This window comes from Marmota monax, unplaced genomic scaffold (genome assembly GCF_021218885.2).
Source record: "Marmota monax isolate L192 unplaced genomic scaffold, Marmota_monax_Labrador192_F-V1.1 WCK01_AAM20220418_F8-fsc00047, whole genome shotgun sequence".
NCBI lineage: Eukaryota > Metazoa > Chordata > Mammalia > Rodentia > Sciuridae > Marmota > Marmota monax.
Genome location: NW_026692072.1, coordinates 12,520,079 through 12,529,568, shown reverse-complemented (window position 1 = coordinate 12,529,568; position 9,490 = coordinate 12,520,079). Strand labels below are relative to the sequence as shown.

The 9,490-nt window shown below is 57.3% G+C and overlaps 1 long non-coding RNA gene across 1 annotated transcript; it reads left to right on the top strand.

Annotated features, from left to right (window-relative positions):
* The first annotated feature begins 1,250 nt into the window (after window positions 1-1,250).
* On the top strand, window positions 1,251-9,443 carry LOC124101745 (uncharacterized). The gene is made up of 2 exons (XR_006854701.2): window positions 1,251-1,399; window positions 8,645-9,443. It is a non-coding gene; the product is annotated as an uncharacterized LOC124101745 (long non-coding RNA).
* The last annotated feature ends 47 nt before the right edge of the window (window positions 9,444-9,490 follow it).

Genomic DNA, 9,490 nt, shown 5'->3' with positions numbered 1-9,490 from the left:
AGAGGGAGGAAGTGGGGACTTCTGGGAGGAGGCAGGAGGGGGACTGTGGTGTGATGCTGGCCACACGATCACCCGAGGCCCCATTCCACAACCTCTCATTTGTCCCTCATTGCAAACTTTCGACTTAGGCATTCGAATGGGGAAAACTGAGGCTCAGAGAGGTGAAGTCGCTTGCCCAGGGTCACTCACTACACATGCTCCAGAGCCTGGACTCCTGTAGGCACTGCCTACAGTGGTGTGCTCCCTGTCCTCCGACTAGGAAACAGAGCCTCAGGGTGTCCCCATGCCTGCCACACCCTCCCAAGAGCTTCAGGCTGGTGGCACTTAGGAGATATCATCAGGAGGAGAGGTGGCTCAGTGAGAGCAGAGAGCTGGAGTGAGGGAGTGAGCTCACCATCTCAGGACAGCTTCAAGTAGAGGCATCTGGAGCCTCCATCTTTGCTTGCCGATAGCCAAGGAGCAGGAGGAATGTCTCAGGGGCGTAGGGGACATGGTTCATAGTGGTCCTAAAACTAGCCAAAATTTGTCTGAAATTTCTGATTTTACCTAGAAACTCACAAAAGTTTTCAACCTTTTCTTTAATAATAATAGTGGGATCCCGACCCCTTTTTTAAAAATTTCCCCTCTCGGTCTTCTACCCGAGTGGACGCTTCAGGCCAGGGCAGCAGGCCGTGGTTCTGCTCTGTGGCTGTGTATACCCGTGCGAGCACTGTGGACCACAGGCCCCCAGGGCTTGGGAGAAGAAGAGGGACAGGACTGAGGTAGAGACCCTGCCTGTTGTCACAGTCTGGGGCCAGCCCAGCTTCTGCTCAGAGAAGTGCTCTCTTCTCTCACAGACTCATGTTCACACAGCCCCGACAGTCTCATGGCAATTCTCAGAGGCCCCTCCCCTCCCTTCGTCCTTTGAGGGTCTTTGGTTCATCGTGGTCACTATCTTCATGCCTCTCTGCTGGGCAGCCTACATTCATGTCCCCTGACCAGCACGACCCAGGGATTTTTGTGCCTCTCAGGAAGAAACTTGAGCACAGAGGCACCTGGTCCAGGGTTCACCGTGAACAGGGTCATTGGATGCCCAGGGAGGGTCTCTGGGCAGGTGGGGCACCTGCGCCAGAGGAGAGATCTGGGTGCTGGCTAGGGAGGCAGGAGGAAGGAGGGAAGGCCTTGGGGTGTCTGGGGGCTGCTGCCTGCCAGGTCCCTGTGCCCAGGCTAGGGAAGTTTCTTATTTCTCCTGTTCTGACTTCCCCCTTTGATTTATTATAGCCATGAAATGCTCTGCTCTCTTCTCTTTTCCTTGCTGTCCCCCGGGGCTGGAGGAACACAGGCCTCCCAGGCACCCGGCCTCAACCTTGCTGGACTCCCGTCTCCTTCCAAGGGCTGGGCCTAGGGGCCAGAAACCGAGGTGAGTTGGGCAGCAAGGGGAGGAAGGGGAGGGACCCAGCTCTCAAAGGCAGGACCTTCAGGGGCAGGCAGCGTCTTGCCTGGGCAGAGAGTGAGGCAGGTGTGGATTTGGCAGCAGCAGGCTCCCTAGGGTGGTGGGGGTGGAGGGCTCTGGGTCAACGCCTCAGTAAGGCTTGGGAACAGGCCTTGTCATGTCTGAAGGCCTGGCAGCCCTCAAATGCCAAATAGTAGGTCACAGAATGGTTTCTCTGTGACCCCTGACCCCGTATTTGGATTAAAGGGTAGCCAAAGTAGGCCTGGCTTAGGCCCATCTGGGGATTGGGCTGAGAATCCAGAGGAAGGAAGGCCTGAGGCTCTGGTCCCCAGGTAGATTCCGGGCTCCTCCAGGTCGCAGCTGGACAGCGCTCTGAGGCCTGGCCCACGGGGGGAGTCTGTCCAGCTCCTCGACAGGCAAGGTGGCAGGAGCATTTCTCCTAGCCCCTGTGCGGTGCCTGTGGTAATGGGGCTGTTGGCGTTTTGCAATGGGCCGGGGGTGGGGAGGCAGTGCACACATGCTTCCTGTGGTGACTGAGCGCTTCCTGTTTTCTCAGGCGCCGGCCTTGCTGCTGCCGATGTGGAAAGAGGGGCAGCTGCAGCCAGGGCGGCTCCAGGCTGGGCACCCTGACCCTGCCCAGAGGAGCCTAAGTGGGCCCACAACCCCCCAGGCCCCAGACCTGGGCAGTAGATGGCCTGAGTTCGCCCCACATGAAGCCCCTACCCCTCCCTTCCCCAACAGCTTCCACCAAGGGGAAGGGGCCAGGCAGGGCAGAGCAGTGGTCCAGGAGGCCAAAGGTCCAGGGGTGAGAGCTCCAGGCTGGGAGTCAGGGCACGTGGCTCTGGGCTCGGCTTTGTCTGGAGCTGAGCGCCGCTGGCCACCTCTCACCCACTCAGGCCTCTTTTTCTTTTTCTGGCACCAGGAGGTGGAATCCTAGCCCATTTCTGCCCACTCATTGAACTTTACTTCCCAAGAGGCGAAGCTTTGGGGACGGCACTGAGGCTGGGCCTCCCAGGTGGGGTGTGGGGAAGACCTAGGGAGGGGGACTGGAGAGGCTGGAGGGGGTAGGAGAGCACATGCCAGGTGGGGGCCAGGCTGAAACAAGGCTTGGCAATGGGGGCCAGGACCAATGTGAACAGAGAGAGTGGAGGGACAGAGGGACATAGCGGGCGACAAGTTGATTCAGAAGGACTCAAACATGGGAGGAAGGTTGTAGGAACCTCTTCATCCGGGCAAACCCCAGGAAAGGGTTTGACACCCCATCAAAGGAAGACTGGTGGTCATGTGCAGGATGGGGGCAGGGCCAGGCTTCCCGTCTGCTAAGGGGATGGAGGCCCCTGGAGTGTGACACGGGGGGCCTTGGAGACCGGTGCCTTTCCCCACCTGTCAGTCTGCCTAGAGGGTCATCATTAGGGTCAGGTCTTGGGATTCAGTGCTGCCGTCTTCCTGAATCTGTTTTGTTTTGTTTTAAGCTGATATTGCAAGAAAGGGAGGGGAGATGACTTTGCTTCTTGTTGAGTTTGCTGACGGCGTCTGGCCTTTGGAGGAGGAACATCTTCGCAGAAAGGCCAAGGCCCAAGCAAGCCCCTGGGGCCTGACCAGTCCACTGATTGAACCAGCCACCCCCTTGGTCCAGGACGTTCTGAGATGCCTGCCCCACGAGGAGCTCCCCCTAAATCCCAAGATCTACCATCATAGCACAGGGACCGGGCCCAGCCAAAGAGGCCTCAGAGGTCCCACAGATCCTGAGACCCAGGCTGAGGGGCCATTGGGCCAGGCTGGCCCTTACCATCCTGTGCCCGAGGCCAGCCTGAGTGCTGAGTCTGCGGCACAGCAGCTGCTTCTGGCCACAAAGGCCCAGTTATAAATAAGCCCCATGTGGCCAAGTCATCAATTCTGCAGAACTCTGGCCCAGCTGCATCACTTCAGTGACCACAGGTCGGGCTGCCCAGGGTGGACCCCAGAACCCACCCACCCAGGCCAAAGGCTAATAGGCTCGAAGCCTCCTTGGGTCCTCAAATTTCTATGTTTGAGCATCTGCAGCTCTTGAAACTTAGGCCTCCCTGGACACAGGCCACAGAAGGGACAGGGCCCATCCTGCCTGCACAGAGCCAGCAGCTATTTACAAACCGAAACCCGGAGAAGTGAAGTAGCTGTGGCCAAAGTGGCTCCAGGCCCCCAGCCCCCACTCCCACTCCATCCCCGGCAGTGCCCCCCCATGGCTTCCTCTTTCCTTCCCACACAGCACCCCAACCTCCTACTGCCTGGCCAGCTCTGGACAACCTGAAGCTACCCCATGGTGACCCCCAACCCCTTAGCCACCTGCCCAGGGCTCCCCTGCTCCTCTTTACCCCAGGACCCTGTAAGTGTGAGCTCCTTGAAGCAGCTCCCCGCCCCTGCACCACACACACTGGACCCAGCCCACCCCCGTCTGCACGAGGCACATTCCCACAGTTCTCAGTTCCCCTTCATGACTGGAAAAGCTCCAACCCAATGGGCGCCATGCTGCTGGCCCTTGCCTGAGGGCGGCTCCTTTGGGTGCCTTTGACCTTCACAGCAGACAAGTAGGGGGTCAGGAGATGGGGTGTGCTCCTCTGGTATCTGAGGGTTGCTTCTGGCGGGAGGCCATCACCCTACTCGTTGTCAGCCCCCTCATCAGGCAGGTGTGGATTGTAGGCCCCTGTGCAGGGCAGATTGGGTGGGGACAGATGGACACGGGTGGAGACCACAGCTCAACACTGCTTAGGAGCTGGCGGATCGGCTGGTGCTGCAGCAGCGACAGGGAGAGAGAGCATATGACCATCCCTGGTGGCAGTGTCCCTCGCGTTGACACGAGGTTGACAGTTCCCCTCCATCTGTATTCCCCTCAGAAAAGGCCTGTTCTGTCATCTCCGTCATAAGATGGAAACTGAGGCTCAGGGGGGACCATGGGTCTGCGCGGCTAAAGGGTCTGGACTGAGATTCTAGATTCCACAAGGAAAATCTAAACCCACGGCCTCCCTCTTCTGACACCTGGCTCCTCTGTGTACCTCAGTCTCTCTCCCAGAAGGGTGGACACTTCCCAGCACTGTGACAAGGATGGAGCAGAGGGGTCTGGAGCTCAGGCCTCGGACCCCAGGGCACATGGCCTTCCCTGGCCCTGCCATCAGTGCCCACTGGCCCCTGCCTTTGCCACAGGCCCTGCCCCATTCCTTCCCTCTGGCCACATCCCCGCCGAGGGAAACCCCTGGGTGAGCGCCTCCTGCCCCAGGCAGCTGGCCCACGGAGTCCCACCTCTCCTCTCTGAGCCGCAGATTTCAATCTTGTGAATTGTCACAAATACCTGGAGCCAGGCCGGTCCTGGGTGTGAGCTGTCTATACAGCTAGGGCTCGGCCCTTGCCCTTGGGGAACCCATAGTCCTATGGGGACTGCAGACAAGCCCTGTGAGCTTCAAGGGAGAAACTGAGGCCGTGGGACGCTGCCTGGGGGGGGAGCGCTGCTATTGGGATGGGCCCTGAAGGACAGGAAGGAGTTCTCCAGCAAGAGCAGGGTGGATCGGGGCTCAGTGCTGAGTCACAGCCCCGTGCCTGGCTTCTCGGCTCCCGTGGCCTGGAGGGCCGGTCCCTGCTGTGAACTCCTGCCCATCTGTCAAGGCCCATGGACATGCCATAGCACGACCAGGCTTCGCCTGGCCTGGTGGCTCCTCACTTCCACTTCTCTCCTAGGGCCTGGAACAGACCCAGAGGTGAGGCTTCCTTGGTCCTAATACACTTGCCAGCCCCACCCGGCCAGGCGTCTGCTCCCGGGCTCCAGCCCCCGCTGTCCTCTGCTCCGAAAAGCACCGTTTCCCTTTTCTGGGTGACCACACACGCCATGCACAGGGAATTTCCATCGCAGCCTGCGGAGCCTCTGATTCACTCAGGCCCCTCATGCAGTTAACTCCTCCAGGTCTGGCCTCCTGCTCCAGCACCCTGGCTGCCCCCAGCCCTAGCCAGACCTTTGGGCCACTCTGCACTGACCTTGGGCCCCGTAGACTCCAAGATGAATTCGGCAACCATCTCAGTGGCCCACAAGAGTCGGCTCACCTCCTCCACACTCATAGATCTAAGGCAGCTTTGGGCCGAACTCAGGTTTGTGGGCAAGACAAGCCTGGGCTTAAATACTGATTCTGGCCCTTAGTCCCTGTGTGGCCTGGAGCACATGGAAGCACCCACCGTGAGCTGGTTTCTGTCTTTAAAATGGAGATAACTCCTGCCCGTGGCCTCTGAGCCTACGGCGGAACTCAGTAACTCTTAGTTTTTTTTCTTTTAAAGAGCTTTGCCTACCCACTTGAATCAAATTGTGAAATATGATATATCAAGAACTATGTAATGTTTTGAACAGCCAACAATAAAAAATTTAAAAAAAAAAAGAGCTTTGCTTGTCCTACCACAGAGTCCCTACCCCGGCCCTTCTCCTGGGCTGGCTCTCTCCTCCCAATAGCTGGTTGCTCAAGGAGGGTGAGAGGGACGTGCAGCCTTGACCCCCAGGGTGGTGGGGCCTTGTCCAGTGGGCAGAGAAGCTGTCTCAGGCCTCTGCTCTACCAGCTTCCTGGCTCCCCACATTTCTGCTTTTCCCAGGAGCAGTGGAGAGGCCTGGGGTGGGAGCTCCAAGGGGCTGAGGACTGAGATGCTGAGCCCTGGGGACAGGGCTGAGCTTCCTTCTCTCTGGCGGGCACCTGGTCACACACATACATCATACCTGCGTTCTCACGGGCCCATGAGGTGTGTCCCGTTATTGTTCCCATTTTGCAGATGAGGAGACTGAGGCCCCAAGAAGTGTCTTGCCCTCAGCCACAGAATGAGAGAGGAGGGTCAGGGATAGTATTGAAGGTCTTCAGAGGTGAAGACCGATCTCTGCAGGACTCAGTAAGCATTTACAAAGGCCAACCAAGGATGGACTTTAGTTCCAACATGCACTAATTGGAACCCTACTGTATACCAGGTAAAGGCTTGCACAGAGTAGCCTTTAGTTGACCTAGCACCACTCCAAGACCTGTAGAACAGGGTGCCTGAGCTCTGGAGCAGGAGAGAGGGACGAACTCCCCAGAGGCCTTGTGGCCAATCCCTGGGGGGAAGATCCTGGTGAGCATAGAGACCAGGGGACCTAGAGGGCAGAGGATGGCAGAGGGGGCTCCACAGAGGAGGGTCTGGGTGGGGAAGCAGCTCCTCCTCAGTGAGCTGGTGTGGTGCTGCCCGTGGTGAGCAGACGGAAGTCGCTGTGGGTGGCGGTGGGTTTGAGGTGCCGGAGGCTGAGTGATGTGGCCAGGAGGTGAGCGCCCCATCTGTAGGCCTGGTCAGCCCGAGACAAGGGTGTGGTGGAGGGGGGGCTTCAAATCCCAGCGCCTGGACTCTGAGGAGGCAGGACTCTGAGGAGGCAGGTGCTCTGGGGGTTTGTGCCTGGGGCTGCAGGGCTGGGGCACCCGAGAGGAAGGAGAGACTGAGGAAAGATGGGGCAAACCGGGAAGGGGGCAGTCTGAGGAGGTAGCCCGAAGGAGGTGAGCCTTGAAAGAGAGGCCCTGGGGTGTGGAAGGCCGTGGGCCTGTGAGCCAAGGCTGTGGGAGATTGAGAAAGAGGTTCTGGGAATGTTGAGCAGCGCCTTCTGGCTGGGGTGGGGTTGGGGCTGCATGGGGTGGAGGAGGGGGAGGCTGCTAGCTCCCGTGTTGGAGGCCCAGAGCAGGCTTAGAGGCTGAGAGCTAAGGAAGACTCCTGGGGAAATACCCGCAAGAGACCCACAGGCTTAGCTCAAGAACACAGGCCCTCGGGCCACTCTGCAGCAGCTCTGGCCCCACTGCCAGCCACGTGCCCTTGGGCAAGCCCCCTCACCTCCCTGGGCCGCATCTCCCTCATCTGTAAGGTGCCACTGATCAGGTCTGCCCCCCAGGAACAAGGGGGGAAGGAGCCAAGGCAGGTAGACAGTAGGGGCCAGCCTGGCTTGCGCTTCAGGAGCATCTGCCGTGGTTGCTAGCGAGGGTCAAGGTCTCAGGCAGACCTGAGCGTGCATCTCCCTGAGGCCTGGATTGACTGAGCCACTTCTGAGCCTCAGTGGCCGCATCTGTACCCGAGGGATGATCATGGCACCAGCTTTAGACTCGGATAGGAGCGAACGCACCCTGCAGTGGGCCCTTTGATCTTGGAGTTAAAACCAAATCCCACACTCCCCCCTTCGAGGTCCTACCCGACCTGGTGACCTTCTGGAGGAGGCCCTCCCTGGACAGGAGAGATCACACCCTGGGGAAGCAGTCCAGGCTTCTCCCAGCTGCGATGATCCCCCTTCCCAGCGTCATGGGATTCCTCTCTAGTGGCCATTACTTTCTGCATGCGGGGACACACGCCATCTACTGTGTCCCCGGCTCCTCTCCTGCCGGAGAGCAGGCACCCTGAAGGCAGGGATGCAAAGGCCTTCCTCCCCTGTCAGCCGGCATGTGAAGGCCCTGGCCAATATCTGCTGGCCATCTTCAAGCTCTAAGAAGCCAGCAGTGCTGTGACCAAAGTTTGGGGAGCGCTGAGGGGCCCTAGTGACCCAGGCTGGGGCCCCAGGGTCCTTTTCCCAAGTGTCTCAACCCTGAGAGGAAGTTGCAAGACAGCCATCTCGGTGCTCGCCATTTCCCTGCCCAGGCTCAGCTCGGTTGGGCCAACTTTCCCAGCCCTGGGCGTGAGGCCTGCGTTTTTGAACATGCGCTGTCACAGCTCCTGGGGGACGGTTCATAGGAAAATAGGAGGGGTGACATTTCCTCATTTCCCAGGTCTTTTAGGCCGAGGGTGAGGGGTCTGCGAGGTCCGGGGTCAGGTTCCCCTCTGTGGACTCAAGCTTTGGGGACGCCTGCCCATTTCCTGCTGCTTGCCTCCCCTGCAATTGCATTAGCACCCAGCCAACCCCCATTGGCCACTAGCCCAGTGGGGGCAAAGGGCCACCCCACCCCAGGCCTGCCTGGCCTCCGTGTCACTCTGCAGGTCACCCACTTGTCCAACAGGGTGGGGAAAGATCACCGACAGGCACTGCTGGTAGGAGGGTAAGAGGTACAATGTTATTAAGGTCATATGACAATAGCTATCTACTTACCGGTCTGTCATCAAGTTAGAAGTGCGCAGCCCTTCAACCTGGTGATTCAACTTTTGGAAATTTATCCCAAACATAAGCCTGTTATGTATAAACCTGCACGTGTGTAATTTACCACATTTTATTGGTTGCAGCCTTATTTGCAGCAGCAGAAGACTGGAGACACCCACGTGCCCATCAATAGGGGACTGATTACAGAGATTATGACCCTGGAAAAGGGTCCAGCAATGAGAGTGAACACAGCGGGTTGTGACAGAAGAAGCCGGACCCCAGAGGCTGTGCACACCATCCTTCTCTTCCTCTCAAGACTCAAATCTGTTCAGATAAAAACTAAGCTACAACAGTTAGAGATGCTCATGAAGAAAAGTAAGGGGTGGGAGCGGAGGTGTAGCTCACGGGAGGGCTCCCGGCTGGCACGCACCGGACCTGGGTCCTGCACAGTACCAAGCGGGGAAAGTGTAAGGAAATAATTTCTAAAAAAAAGCTAGGACAGAAGTAAAGGGACGTTTGAGGTGCTCTGGGTCCTGGCAATCTTTTATTTCTTTTTTTCTTTTCCTAATTTATTTTTTAAAATTTTATTTATTTTTTTCATTTTTTTTTTCTTTCCCCAGTGCTGGGTCAAACCCAGGCCTTATATATGCTAGACAAGTGCTTTCCCATTGAATCACACCTTCAACCCTTCTTAAGTTGCTTAGGGTCTTGCTAAATTGTTCAGAATGGCCTCAAACTTGAGATCCTCCTTCCTCAGCCTCCTCAGCAATGTTTTCTTTCTTTCTTTTTTTTTGGTGGTGCTAGGGATTGAACCCAGGCCCTTGTCTATGTGAGGCAAGCACTCTACCAACCAAGCTATATCCCCAGCCCAATGTTTCATTTCTTGACCTGGATAATGTTTACACAGTGTTAGCTTTATAATTAAATTGTACATAAATATTTTATGTGCCCTTTTTTATGAATGTGTCTTTCATGATTTAAAAATCTCA